Here is a 16,260-nt window from a genome sequence, read left to right on the forward strand (position 1 = left end):
GTTGGAGTAATTACATGTCTACTACAGGAGAGTATTCCTGCACCAGAAGCAAAGATGTAGTAAGAGGAAGGGATGCTGAGTAATAAGGTACAGCAGTAACTGGAAAATAAATCTGCAATATCCCATGGGAGGATGGTAATCAAAGTTAAAAAAAAAAAAATCAAGTATTTTTATTTCTACAGCATGCAAAAAGTGAGAAATTAATTTAGGATGACCTGAACACTCTTTGCACAGGACAATGCTGGTGGAGTGGAAGACCAATGATTCAGGAATGCTACTCTTATTTGTAGTAGTCAAGCTGATGAGAAGTTGTCTACAATATACACACACTGGTGGAATATCATTAGTGTTAGAGGGTACAACATTCTAAGATTAAATTTATAGAATATTCAGACATTGTGATTTTGTTTTAATATTGCTAATCATAGATCTTTCAAACAAATGTGATTTGTTAGACTATGTTACATACTTAAATCACCACAACTTCGCTATTTCACAGTAACTAAGAGCTCTGGGCCATAATAAAATGTGAGTAATGACCCTTTTCATTTCAACACTATAAGCAAGAGGTAGAAATGCTCAACGTTCATGAGAAAATTATGATAGGTGGAATGAATAAGTGGTAATTGTTCTGTATTAAGTAAACAAAGGAAACTAGCATATATTAATGTACTCTCCATTTTATTACAGCTCAGTCAGCGATTCTAATCACTTGCGACAGGAGCTGAATGAATTGGCTGCACACAAAGGTGCTGTTTATTAATTTATCTTAACAAATAATGATGGTGTGTCAAAGTAAATTATGTCACTTCATATGTTGCATGTCTTTGTATTGAAATACCAGCAGTGAAAGAGATTTGTTCACTTGCCATTTTCCGAGTCAGAAGTGTTAAGCTATCCATGTGTTGTTGGGTTTTTACGTTTCCCTCCCTTTTCCCTGTAATTCAGGTTAATCATAGTATCTGTGTAGGCAGACAAAAATAGACACCCACCCATGTGCACATTTTCCCAGACACCCTCCCAGACTCCTGTTTCCATATCCCTTTGCTTCCACACTGGGATAGTTAAATTCCATGGAGATTATTTATTGCCTGGTTTATATATATAGCCTTAGTGCTTTGAATCCACATCAGGGATGGCTTTTCAAGCGGAGATTGCAAAGGTGTGTATGTGTCTCTATTGGTATTTAAATACATATTATATATACACGTCTGCACACACACACAAATTCGTAAACTGAGAGACTGTTCTTAAAGCTAAGGGACAGCCATCTATAAGGGTAGAAAGAAAGGATTAATTTATTTTCATCCATGACGACTGAAACATGAAACCTTAAGTGATTTGCCTGGTGCCTCAAAGTAATTTAGTGGCATGGACATGCATGTAACTCAGATCTCGTTCACTCCAGACCTCAACCATTTCAGCCTTTTTTTCCTTTCCAGTAATATTTATGATTTGCTCTTTCAGCGTCATGTGCCAGTGATACCTTAAATTTTATAAATAAAAGTCCTTTTGAAGTCAAGTATACAAATTAAGAGTTGATGGAAGGAAAAGCAATTTTATTGCATTTGGCTGTATTGAACTGATACCAGTTCCCTGATTAAAAGTTATACGGTTGAATGATCACATTGATGCCTATTTTTTCACATCTTTCAAGTGTAAACTTTGAATCACTGCATTTATATTAAATGGGAATGAAATTTGATCCTGAATAGATGAGATCTTTCTGACAAAGATGAAATCAAGGGAAAAAATGTGCACATGTACGTAATGTGAATATTATCACCTTGAATTTTCCAAAGAAAATCCAATTTGCTGCCAGATCTAAAAATTAGTTGTAATACTGCCCTCGTAGTGAGTTGGAAAAATTGTTGTATTAGGTGGTTTCCTATTCTTAGAGATGGTCACAGGACATCTCTGTAATTTAAAAAGTAGTTGGGGAAAGGCACATCTGAGTATCTGTTTTTTTTCTGTATCTAACTTATTGATGTTATTACATGGTGGTAAATGTTCATTGTACCAGCAGCTAGGGATTTTAAAATAACCGGAATAGTCAACAATATATGCAAACAACATGAACAATCTGCTTATTTGGAAAACAAAATGCTGGGGGATTGCATCTGTGGGTTTAGTGACAGGATCTACGGAATGTTCGTATTGCCGCCAAAATCCTGCTACAGATCCCAGATTCCCCCTTGCCTAGCAGCCAGTGCAACTGCTTTTCTCCAAACGTGTCTGCAGATCTTGTTTGGAGTCAAGATCTGTTTCTCAGGGTTACTGCCATCACAGCCTGGACCTCACTGCTTTCCAAAACTGAGCTGCTTCTTTCTGCTGTTTCAGTGGTAGGAAGCAGTGGTATCCCTGGGCAGGTGATGTTTAGTCAGACAGCACTTTTCAGATGATTCTTTTCAATTCCAGTTGAAAATAAATAATATGAATGGAAAATACACATTTTTTTCATTCAAAATATATAAAATAAAGTTTCTTCCTTTTGCTGAAATATGTATCAGTATGCCACTATACAAAGTGATTAAGGAAAACCAACCCAGTGAATTGGAAGGAAAAATATGTTTTCAGAACACCTGTCTACTTTTGAAGATTCTGTTCTTACTATGCAAACTGCTACATGTATATTAGTAGAAAATACCATTGATATAGCCTCGTAGCTGAATCCTGAAACTAGTGTAAATCAACTGATTTTAGAGTTACTTTGCATTTTGCACCTGATTTATATATTCCCTCATTAGAATTTCTGTGTTGTCAGTAAAAGAGAACATGAACGCTTCAAAATAAAATGGAATACATGTTTAGTTACTGTAGTCTTGTTTTGCAGAATGATTTTGATTTTTTTTTTTTTTAGCCCGCAGTAGCATGGTGAAAACTGTTAGTGCAGAAGTGTTTCATCTGGTTAATCTGCTGCTAGGTGATTCTGATAATAAGCTTGAAGAATTTCATTGGAAAGGCATCCTTTATGAAATATATAATACTTAAGAAGTATTAGGAGAGTCTAATCAGAACATGTTAATACTTTATAAAAGCTGATAAATACTTCCTTCTCTTGACTGTGAAAGAACCACAATGAGCAGAAAGAAATGTGGCTATATTTTTTTCTTTCAACCAATATGTGTATAATTTACAGTGCTTAGAAAATTACCCTGCTTAGGATTACACGTCTCAGAAAAATGAGAATTTCAACTTTGACTGGATTGCTAAGTGTGTAGAAAATCATGATGATGGCATTTTCACTACACAGAGAGGAGAGCAGTGGAGAAAAATAATTGTTTGAAGGGCCTAATAGGTTTGGATTATTGCTACTCCCTGTTTATTATTTCAGATATATTAATATTTCAGTTGGTGGACATAATAGCAGAATTTCCCTAAAGAATGAATAGGAACGCCATATATGAGGTCAAAAGTCTTACTGAAATTGGTTTTGGTTTAGATGTCTTAGTGAAACGCAGCTGTGGGGTTGAGCTTAAAAGCAGGCGACTGTGACCGTGGGCAGTGCTAATGAAGAGCAACTTGAATGTGCCTGTTCATTGTGCTCTGAAGTCCCCTTCTTAACCCACTTATTGAAAAGGACAGCAGCTGCAAATAGCACTGCATGTCCAAAGCCACCTCACTTGAAAGTTCCTGTTCTTTCTTTCACATTTTAGGATTAGGAATATGAACACAATATGTCCAAGGTGAACTAATCTGGTGTGATGAGAGAGAACATTCTTTAATTGGGATTTAATTAATTGCATTTATGCTTTTAGACTTGGAAATTATTGATGCTTTAGATGGAATCTGAGCATTAGTAGGACTTGAAGTATTTTGCTGTATCTGTTATTTCTGACAATTCACCACTTTTTTAACTGTAAGTTTACTGCTGTGAATCTTCATCTATCTAGCTAGATCATAAAGCTTTCTGGGGGTGTAAACTTGAGCTATAGATCTTGGTCACCATGGCAGTATATTTTAACACTGTGGATCTCTTGTAGTCATAAAAGTTTACTGTGTTTTATATGATTTTACAAAAATTAACTTGTGGATTTTGTATCTGCAAAAAAAGAGGTGATTTTTTCTTGGGCTTTTTACAGTGCTAACTGTGACATTGGTAGCTCATGCTATAGACCACTGTTTCCCTGTGATATTTGGATTGTAGAATTCTTATTAATGTAGGCTGAGTTTAAACTGCATGCTCAACTAAATTAATGTTTAAGATTGAACTAAACCTTGAGTTAAATTCTTTTATCAGAGAATCATCAACATGCGAATGTGAGTAGAAATTAGCTTCAATTTATAATCCAAGTTGCCTAATATATAAAAGTAATCGAGGTCTCATGTGATTTTCCAAATTGGAAAAATTAACATCTATGATTTACATTGAAATATACATGCTCATTGCAGGGGGTTAGACTAGATGACCTTTGAAGGTCCTTTCCAACCCAAACTATGCTATGATTCTATGTACAGATGTGTTCAGAGCTTTTTTGTATTGTTTCAATCTTCAGGTCTTTTGTCTTCAATCCAATGGTAGGCCAAAGTACTTAGCACGATTTCTCTGAGAAGCCTTGATTAGGGCTCTCAAGTGTTTCAGGAAAGACTGGAGTAAAATAAACAGAAAAAAAAAAAAAAAAAAGAATTAAAAAAAGAGGTAAACGAAACTACCCACAGGTACTAGTGATTTTTCCTTTTACTGGCATGTTTTGAATATCACCTGCATGTTGATTTTGTATATGCTCACATACACACAGACACAGAGGTTTACAGCTTTTACAAAAGTAAGATTGTTAGTACAGCAGGTGTTTAAAATTGTTACAAAAGGTGGGTAACTGAATTGGGAATTAGGCAAAAGAGAAAAAAAAGTTTAAAAATTAAATGTAAGCATCTGATGTGAGCGTTGTTGTTTTACTGTCATGAGACAGCACGACTGTATTATGACTAGAAGACTGATTTTATATTTCAATTCTAATTGAGCTTTCAATATACAAATTCTGTGGACATGTTTCTGAGTTTAATAACATTCAAATACATTTTCAGATTGAATGACCATGTCAATTATTTTCTCAAAAGTACTTACTAGGATTGTGTTAGAGGCATACAAATAGCAAAAGGAACATACTCATTAATATGCCACTTGTTTCCAAATCAATTCTCTCAACCTTGGCAGCATGCTTTTTGTTAAATAATTATTCCTATATTTGAGGCATTCTTGTAGTACTAAAGCAAATGAAAGTAGGAGCACTCCATGTGTTCACTGAATAAATGAGCTTAAAATTACAATGCCATCTGAGTCAGTGCTGTATTTTCACATGTGGTGAATGTGGCTTAGTTGGGTAGTGAACAATGGAACCTTCCTTTAATTGTGGTGTTCAGTGACTCAGAATATTGTGTTTTCTCCCAGACAGTATTTACCAGTATTAGCTAGGTAATTCTGATGTATATTAATTGCAGGTGGGAAAAGGGCAGTAGAAAGGCAGAAGGAGCATTTATATATTGCTGGATAACCAGTGTCATAAGATTAAGAGTTTTTTCTGGAGCACTTTGCAAAAGCAAATAGTATATTTATCTTGGGTTTTTTGGGTTTTTTTTTTATTTATTTATTTTTTCCAAAGTATTAAGCTGCCATGGTTCCTTTTGCACTGAACTTGGAAATGCACTAGTGTTTAAATAGTTAACTCTTTTTTATCATTCAGCTTTTTAAGGAGCAACAAGGTAAGGCACTTTGTGGAAAGAAAAAAAATTCCTTATTAGTGCATGTTCCTTTGTCAGTTACATGAAAGCAAACTGTGCCATGTTCAGAAGCACCATTTCTTGCGCTGGGTAATGTAACAAATTTTGTCATCGAGAAAGAAAGGCATATTTTGATCATAATGTGTTTCCTTAGTGCACTTAATCTGCATGTCATGAAAACAGTTGGCCTTCACCCCTTCCTTCTGCTCTATTAATCTTCTCATCTTTTTATCTCAGCCCTCACACTGAATAATACCATAAACTAGAAAACCAAAGTATGTCACCAAAGGGAAACAAAGGACTGTTACTGAATGTACTCCCACTTTTGCTAATTCTAATTTACTTAGAATTTAGTGAACATCTGTCTGTCATATCATCCGTCACAGGCAGACACTGGGATGAGAGAAAAGTAAGCTATTAAAAAAATGTTCTTCATTTAAGCAATTTTGTGATTTCTTATTCAGCTAGGTTCCACTGACTGTTTTGCTTTTCCTGCCAAGTATTAGAACATTTTTAAATTTTTGAGTTTAAAATTAGTGTCCATGAAACGGCTTGCATTGACAGCTACCGAGGATGGAGTATAAATATATTTTATTTCTAGAACAGGTACTGCATTAACAATGACAGTTGAAGCTTCCCCAGGCTGCCCCATTATCATGTGCTTCCACCTGTGGTGTAAATTCTTAGGGATGATATTTTGACATTTGGATCGGTAGACTTTCACATAGCACAGTCCACCTGTAGCATTCCCTGCCTGAGGAAGCTATCAAGTCGAGTGCTGTGCAGGATCTCTAACAGGATTGAAATGTTTTATATGCAGTAAGGACAGTCAGAGCTATGCAAGCTAAGATAATAAATATAATCAAATTTCATACTTCAAGGAATACACTGATTGCCTCAGGGATCAGGAAAACTTTAACTCCATATCCTCACCTTCCATGCTGCTTCATGCAAGCAGAGCAGATCTAACAGGATAGGAAGTCCTCTAAGGCATCAGTTAGGTGTCCACGTTTTCTGGTAGGGTACCAAATTGTAAAGACTGATAGTTCAACAAACTGGAACATATAGAAGAGAGGAAATCCTAGGTACTATTCAAAAGATGTTTGAGAGAGATTTTCTACACTAGAACAAATTAGAAAATGGTTTACTTTAGACTCTTGTTTGATTTGTCTCACATCACAATGCTATATACTGCAATTCCAATCTTTTGGTTAATGTTTTTGCATGTAAATGTGTATGTAAGGCTGTTGGCATCATCTACTTATTCCATGAGCCAAATCCTGGCTCATACAAGCCCTTCATCACACCAGTGAAATCAGGGAGCTAAAGCCCTTTACACCAGCTTAACATCTTGCTCTTAGTTATTGAATTCCTTTGTTTCTTGATTTGTGTGATAGAACTCTGCAAGTACCTTTGAGCAGGCTGTTGACTCATTTGTGAGCCACAGGTAGAGCCACCCACACACATTTTGCTGTTCCTGTAAAGGCAGGGGGGAAGCCTGCTTACCTTACCCCAGCCAGGCTGCCTCAGCTCTCCTGATGTATAAAGTCAGTTTAGAAGGTTCAATAGGTAACTGATGTCTTTGCATGGAATTTTGGACTAAGATTAGGGTTTAGTGTAGGGATAACCAATTTCTGACATTCCTTTAGCCATAAATAAAAATAAAGTTGTAAAATAAGGGCAAGTTCCTTGGTTAAGAGCACTAGAGGGGATTTAATGTGGGAGTTTCTGCTTTGAAACGTTACTGCTGAAGTCAACCTACTTGTTTGTAACAGGCATAATCCGACCTGGAAAAATCAGCACATTTCGTGAGGGTGCTGTGAGCCCTGGCAGAGGTTAATGATGTTGGCCAGTCTCACCTGGGCAGCAGGTGCTAATGACTCTGACCAGCCCCACCTGGGCCTGGGCCCCATTTAAGCTCAGGCCAGGGCAATCTACCTCTTTTCAGCAGGGCTGTGGGCAGCCTTTCTTCAGGACTTCTGGACGACTTTTTTCTGGATTTCCAAGGTTGTATTTGGATCTGATCCCATGAGCCCCGAGGGAGCCCATCACCACTGCCAGCCCCTGCAGGTACATGGGTAGCATGCTGCAGCCCTGCTCCTGGACTCCTCTCGTGCAGTGACCTAAAGGTGGTGAAGTGGAACCTCTTGAACAAACAGGTGTCTGTCTGGTTTTATGACCTTGCTTTTAAATTCTGGGGTTTGTTATGTTCATTTCTGCCTCATTTAATTCATTAAGAGGTGACCTGAGGCCTCTTGAAGCCATGAGGTAGCAATAATCTGCCTGGGAGGAGGGTGGGGGTTGAGGTCTGTGTTTGTCTGGTTTGGTTTTGTGGGGCTTTGCTGGTCTGTTTTAAGTTGATTTACTCAGGCATTAAAATTTCTGAAGGATTTTATGATCTCTTCCTAGTTTGCTTCTTTCTTTAAAAAGTACAGTCTAACTATTTTTTTTCATTTTTTTTCTTCCTAAAATATGGGGGTTTAGGTGGGATGCTCTAGAGAGGAGGTGAAATGTTAGCTAAGAGTTTTGGCATTTCTTACATATTATTAAATCAAGGATATTTTGCTGAATTCAGTGATGTTGTACTAGTATAAAAAAAGTTTTTAATTGAGAAATTGTCTGATAACTGTCTGTTACATTTTTACACATATGTCCTCTTGTATTATCCTTGATAAATTTTCTTTTAAACTTTGGTATTTACTTTGTTAATTTTTAAAAAAGATGCACATACTAGTGAGAGTATTTTTGGAGGTTCAGGTAAGGTCCTTGAAAGACAAAGGTGGTGGAAGTCTGGAAGATGATACTCAGGGCTCAGAGAGACCTGGGGCAGTCTCTGGTGAGGTGGGAGAGGGGCTGAGGCTGTGAGGATGGTCCTGGCAGCCTGATGTCTGCCACTGAGGCAAGGATGGAAGCAGAAGTTCTCTGTGTAGTTAGTGTGAATGCCACAGCAGCTTAAGTCAAGGAAGGTGTCCTGTTAATGGAAATAAATTGTGTGCTGTGGATTTGCGGAGGAAAACACAGTGATGGAAAGATGGAGAATAAGATGTTAACTGCACTAGACTTGGAACTGTAACCTGAATATCCAACTGAAGTGAAAAAGGCAGAAGTAAAATTAGCTGACTTGAGAAAGGGGACATGTAATCCTGAAAGTAAAAACAAGGAGACTGCTTGTCTATAGAACATAGTAACTTAAAGGAAAAGCATCTTTCCTGGCCATGGCCCTGTAGCTACCCACCTGAATATCGAAAGAGGAATACATCATGATTAAAGGCTGCTCTTTCCTGGTCTTTGCTAGGAGAGGTATATCCTGCAGGTGTGAAAGTACTATCCAGAAGATAAATAAGACTGAACCGGTTTTAAGTATTAATATTCATAATACTGTCTTGTACTTTAAGAGTAACTTGGTTACTGGTTTTAGTATAAAATGGCAGCATGCTGAGCACTTGCTCCACTGCTTTTTCTCAGGATTTCCTGTGACTTCCATGAGTCCTCTGGTTGGTCTGGGATGTTAGCTGCCACAGTTACATTTGTTGTTTGGATAATTCAGGTGTAACTGGGGGAACAGAAATAAGAGTTTGCTGGTGTAGCTTCTTCAGGGTGGTTGCAGCTTGTGCCAGCTGGGCTGCCTTAGATCTCCTATTAAAATCAGCATCTTATTCTTTGTACTGTGCGTCTTTTGTACAGAGAATCAAACCACCTGGGTGGCTGCTGCTGGTTTAATAGTGTAATTGAGTAGTCTAAGCAGCTGCTCCAAGAGGCTTTAACCTCAGTGTATACACATTTCTGAGGATTTTGTTTTACAAAGAGAGGGATTATTGTCATATTCATTGTAATCACTCTAAGTATTGTAGGCCAGACTCCTGACTGCTTTGTACCTTCTGCAGTCATTTAGAACAGTGTAAAAGGACTATGAAACTTGATGACACTAGAATGCCTGCAGTCTTATTACATTTGCAGAGAGATAAATGATTGTGCATTGTGTCTGGCAGTGGAGAACCAGGCCATGTGCAGAATGAGTAGAAAGTCAGTACAAGTATTAAGTCGTTGCTGAGGTGCGAGTACTTGGTAGAACAAAGCAGTGGAGATTTTGTACTATAATTCTAATTGAGATTTCTGTTCAAATCTGTCTTCGTGTCTGCTGTGATGCTTGGGCTTTCTGAGAGTTGTATTTATCCTGAATGCGATCCTTACTCCAAACAGTGGTCTGTGCTCAGTTGGTGTGTGGTTTTGTTGCTGTTTTGTTTTTCTTTTGTTTGTTTTTTTCCCTTTTCTCCAGAGTGTATTCGTCAGGCATCTTCAGCTGCATGCAATCTGTGGGCCAGGTGCTAGGAATTGGTTGTAGGCTTTAGTGATTTTAGGTAAACATAAAGGAGAATCTGAATCAAGACGCATTTTAGTTAATACATCTTAAAGTGTACTTAAAAAAAATGAACAGTAGACAGACTTGCTAGCTTCATCAAAGCTTGGATTAAGCTTGCCGGAACCACAATTTGTGCACTGGTTATGGCTATACTGCTTCAGAGGCAAAGCTTGAATGGCAGAATTTTTCCACCGTGAGAGCCAGCTCTCTCCAAACAGAGCAGAGGAGACACCACAGACACTTGGAGGTTCAGGCTGGCAACTGAGCTTGAGCTGACAAGGCAGCCCTCGGTTTGCGATTAAGACAAATCTCCTGTTCCCCATGTATATCTGGTTCAACCTGAATGTTCTAGTTGTACTTCCACTCAAGCTGTAAATAGCTAGGTATCTTACAAGTGCCAGGAAAAAAAAGTTGAGTCATCTCTTGGGGCACCTTATATGTCACTGCCTGTGACTCCACTAGCACAAGATGTCTCAGTCATAAAATGCCAAATCTTAAGTATGACAAATAGTCTTAAATTATTTTAGCATTTCTTAAGGAGAAGGTGGAGAATGCATTTCAGAGATTTAGTAGGAGTTTTACTAAACTTCCATATGAAGAAATCACTCTATTATTATTGTTTGGAATTGCTGTATTTCCAAGGTTATGCTGTTGTCAAGGCAAAAGGTTCTGTATTGCATTTCCAACCAAGCCTGACTGATTAAGGGTGTTGGGAGGAATATGTTTTCCTTCCAGAATCTTAATTAGGTTGACTTTAACTCACAACAGGAGATTCTGCCAGCTGTCAGCTACTGCTTGGATCTCTTACTAATTAAAACTCTGAGGAAGCCTATTAAAGGTGTTCAAAAAGCCAAATTTCTCTTTAAAACATCTCTGGCACTGCAACAAAGAGTGTATGACAGTGATATTGCAGCATAGATAACTTGTCTTTTGCTTTTCATCTTGGCAGTATGCCAGTTATGTTACCTGGCTATGTAGACTCTTAATTTGAAGACCTTACCTGTCACCTTCCTGGGAAAGGACTAAAGGAATCTGAAGTGAAATTTTGCTGGTATTCAGTTTTGATATACATGACACTCAGATTTTCTAAAGCAATGAGTACAGGTGATACTGAAATACTTCCGTTGAGGTTTAATTTCTAAGGCAGCCACATCCCGTAGTTTGTAAATATTTTGAGCATCGAAACAGATGATGATATAACTTATAATTAACAGAATTGTTGTGCCATACTTCATGTTGTTAATTACTTGCTGCAATTGGAGCATACCTGTACTTTAGATGTTTCCAGTGTACCTGTTTCTGAGTCAGGTTTGGAGGAAAAAAAAAAAAAATCCTTATGTACCTAGTCAAATTTCTAGGCCAACAGAAATTCTAAGTAAGGTAGACATATACTGCCAAAAAATTCTGTGGGGCAGTATCTCTTTCTCCACTGGGGACCCAGAAAAATAACTCTAGCTTTTTTAGGCTGTCTGCAAAGGCAACAATTTGCTATTGTAGTTGTGTTTTATCTTCTCAGATACAGATGATAAAAATCTAATATGATTTTGCAGAAAGAAAAGAGTTACTGGAACAGCAGGAGATTTCAGATGGCAGGGACATTGAATGGATGGGAAATGACTTTTAGTTTTCCAGAAGGTCACTGAATTTAGAACTTCACTCGGATTGCTGTAATTCATTTCAGACATGGGTCTCTAAGCAGGTTGCTGGCTTCTTGGTAAGGAAGTTAGGGGCTGTGAGAAAAATTTCTGTGATAGATGATAAAGCCTCAAGGTAAAGTTATTCTCAATAGATGTCTGTTATGAAAATTAACTAGCCGTAATAAGTTCTCCCCACATGTTCTGGAAGGTGGCATGTGGCAAGATTTCTGATTTGTGGAAGAAAAAGCTGTTGCCAAGATTTAAGGTAACCTGGGATTACTCAGAGGTGAGATGTGGGATTTTTCCAGAAGAGAAGTTACAGTCCCTCTGACTTCACATGTCACCTTTTCTCTGCTCCCTCAGTCACTTGTGGTGGCAGGTGCTGTTGCTGCTTCTGTTCTCTTGGCACCTCACAAAAGTTTCAGCAATATCCCCATGTTCCTTCTGGGGATTTAGTCCCATGTCAGGTGTAATTTTATTGATGCTCAGGCCTTGATTATGAACCTTTCTGGTGCTCCTTTTTTCCAGCCAGGGGAGAGTCTAGCAGCTCTAGTCCAGATCAGTGCGTGTACGGTGAGTGCATGTGGCTCAACAGCACAATAGTTAAAGCCATAACCATACACTGATTTCTTTCTTCTTGCAGGCTGTCCCTGTTCCTGTATTTTCCTTGAAATGTTTACCTTTTTGATAATAGTTGACTAATGGTCATGCTGTGATGCTCTATACTCTCTAGATATTTATTTGCAGAAGAAGAGTTTTTTCCCAATGTTGCAGTTGTTCATTTACTCACTTCTATCCAGCGATAGACTTTGAGTCAGTATCATCTTTCCCACTATTTCTTCAATTAAGCATGATGTCATGTCCAATTGTGTATGTATTTTATATCTAAATAGTTTTTAGAAGGTGCTAAAGCAATTCTTCAAGCATTTAACAACTTAATATGTTAATTAAAGGGTTCTATTTTTATCAAATAGTTTGTGAAGAAATTATATGGTTATTGAAACCCCCATACCTAATATGACTGGGCGTGCCCATCACTGGAAAGAAGAATGAAAATTTTAGAGATAAAGAAAAAAAGGAAAAAAAAAAAGTGCCACAACAAGGATTATTTGAGCATTCCCAGAGCAAGAAATTAATGTTATTCCTTTCTAGGCAATAATTCAGATTTTATGCAATTGTGTTCTGTGGTTTAATAACAGGGGGAAAAAAAAATGATTACAGATTTCCCCCTCCCCCCCCCCCCCCGCCAAGTAATACTATTTTGGATCAAAACTTGCTCAGTATGTGTTTCTGTATCTTTACACAACAAAATATTTGTATTTGGAACCTCTCCCTTTCCTCCTCTAAAAGAAAGATTTTCTTCCTGGCTTCTGTCATTGCTGTTACAATGGATTATTTGTTTTTTCTGGAATAAACATGCACACTTATTTCATAGGCAGTTAGTTCATCTAGACACATTTGAATCTCATTTATTTTTGTTTTAAAGTCGATTTGAAAACAATTTCTTAGTTAAACTGCACAGTAAGGAAGAATGACAATTTTTTTATTCATAAAAGCTTCACTTGAAAGACTCAAAATATTAATGTATTAATTGACTTTTGTCACCTGGGGATACGGAACTATTCTAACACTGTAATATAGCTCTGTCAGTGTCTTAACTTAGTGGTGTAGAGTTATTTTCAGATATTATTATGTGGGAATCCGGTAGCATAAAGTTGTCAGTGCATCCATACAAAGTTCACATGGCAAGTCCTCACATTTGTAGTACTGAGTGGTAGAGCTATAGAAACAGCTATTGAAACGTTTGCCTTTTTTTTTTTTTTTTAATTGATCTAATTAAAATTGTGTGGTTAGAACCTCAAAATGACCATTGTGTTGTCATCATCAAATGTTGCATCTGACAGGAAGTTTGCAACCATGTTTGTATATATATCTAATATAATACACAATGTAACATTTGTGGTTTTGCATGGATTGGTGTGAAATCTGAAGTTGTTAACAGATTTTCTTCCCACATCCAGCTAGAGCTATGCATCACTCCAGTCCCTTTTGGCAGCATATTTCTCAATTTTCACATCAGCATAGGTACTGATTTGTCTCAAGTTGCAGCAAGGAGACTGTAGGTTTTGACCTGTGATAGTAATACAAGGTGTTATTAAAAACAAACAAAAGTAAAATTTGCTAATGTGCTGTGATAAGATATAAACAATTTTTTTTTCCAGAAATATGAAGAAAAAAATCAAAATACAGAAGGTATTAATCTCTGACTGCCCCAGGGAATGGGCAAGGACTGTGGGGGGCCAGCAGCCACGGCAGTAGGGGCAATCTCCCTGGCCCTCCTGGGCACCTGCCCTCTGTGTTCTTGGCTGGTCTCCTGGCATGGTTTTCTTGGCCCCCATTGTCTCTGTGATGCCTTCCCTTTGCCTGCTGCCAACCAAGGATTCCTGCTGACCTTCTTGTTAAGGATTTTCTTCCTGGTACCTCTGTGAGGAAAGGAAATTTTCATTAACATCAAGTATCGAGGCCCAAGTTGGCAGGATGTGAGGGTTAGTTGCTTGTTCCAGGTATCACAGACAATGAGTAAAAAATGCCTGAATTCCTCACTTCTGAGCTCTGAATGCATACTCTGACATAAGACCACCTTTTCTCTGTGCTGGACTGACAACTCACTGTTCTTGAGAGCAATGCTTCAAAACTCAATTAAGGCAGTACTAATAGGTGGCCTTTTCTAGCTTCCAACATCAGCTACATGAAGTAAAAGAAATCAACAGCAAGAAAACTCTTAGTGAGAGTAACACCAGGCTCATTATGAACAAGAAAATCATCCTTATGTTGAATTACATCCTCTTGGACCTGCATTTTCTTTTTCTGTTTTATAGTATCTTATGATAAATTATTATTCCTCTTATTTTGCACTTTCTGGCAGGTGAGTGTTCATAGATTCTGTGCAGGAATGATTTTTCTGGCTGCTAAACTCATTTGCTTTATTGTGCATGTAAGGCAGACTAATATACCAGCAAAGGGGACCATGGTGACATTGAGACAAAGATTAATTTGTTAAACAACAATTTAATACTTCAAATATAGAAAAGTTAAGTGTATAATTCATCTTGATTCAACTCTTCAGGTACAACTCAGCCCTTCAGGTAATTCACTTTATTGCATTAGAAAAATAAACCCAAAACTAGTCGTCTTGCTTTCTTGAAAAAAAATCTTACAGGTGATATAGGAGTAATGAAAACCAGAAAGTATCATACAGTGTTTGTATATTGGATAGTCTTGTATCCTAATAACATGTGCTGTAAGAACATTGTGTGCCAGTTTTATCGGAATGCCTGTGGAGACTTTACCATTTTCAGTAATATTTTAGAAAAATTATGGGGGGAAAAAAAATGTGGAGGCCTTTTGTTCTCTTCTTATGCCTGCCTTGTTGTTTTGTTTTGTTTTTTCTGCTCTTGACTCTTCAGTTTAAATCAGTGTATAGATGCCTCAAATTGTTAGGGGATGCAAACTGCAAATAGTTTCTTTTTTTTTTTCATCTCTGTCCACTAGCTCATGTGTCCTACAGCAGGACATATTCTAGAACTGAAACTGTGCGTTGCAAGCATCTCTAAGAACTGGGCTACAGAAAGGCTACTGGAGTATGTGGACAAGTTTGTGAAGCCCAAGAGATATGCATTTTCGTTTCATATTGGGAGAAAATTTTCTCTGTTCAGGGGGGTGTTTCAGGAAAAATGTACACAGACTACAACAGGAAAACAAATTGCACAAATTGTGTATGCAGTATTTGAAGGCACACTGATTAACCTCCATGGTTAATATGTTATTCTGTTATTGTAATTATTGATGGTATTGAAGAGATAACAAAGTTCTTTGATTTTTATAGAACTAATGAATACTGTCTTTCTATTGACTTATTTCCCAGCTACATCATCTTATTGCTTTCATTTTTGAAGAACTGTGCTATAGGAAGAAAGCAAAGAAGATTCATACACATTTAAACCTTCAAGTGTAAATTTATGTAACCTTTTTTTTAAATTTATTATGCAGTTACAAAAAAATTCTTTCTGGCTATTTCTTATTGTAGTATTTGCTCATATTTCGTATGACTGTGGTGTTGTGAGGTTTTTTGTTTGTTTTGGGAGTTGTTTGGTTTTGGGTTTTGGTTGTTTTTCTTGTTTGGTTGGTTCTTGTGTTTTTTGTTGTTGTTTTTTTATGTTTTTTACTGCAGAAACTTCAGTTTCTGGGAAAAAACAAAAACAAACAAGAGAATTAGCTTTTCCTTGGAAGCCAGGATGCCAAATGGGAAATGTTGTTGTTACTGACTGTAAATGGATTGACAAAGAGTAGGTTGCTGCTTTCTCCTTGCTGTCCAGAGAAGCAAGGTATCTGCTGTTACCATCAGTTCTCCTTTTCAAGGCATATTTAAGATGCAAAGTGTGAAAAAGACAAAATAGTTGTTTATGGTCTGTTTAGGTGTTATGTAAGTCTTCAGATGGTACTTTCAATGCTGCTTCCATTTTGGTAAGACTCCCATGCTAATGT

The sequence above is a fragment of the Columba livia genome, chromosome 8, assembly GCF_036013475.1.
Source record: "Columba livia isolate bColLiv1 breed racing homer chromosome 8, bColLiv1.pat.W.v2, whole genome shotgun sequence".
NCBI lineage: Eukaryota > Metazoa > Chordata > Aves > Columbiformes > Columbidae > Columba > Columba livia.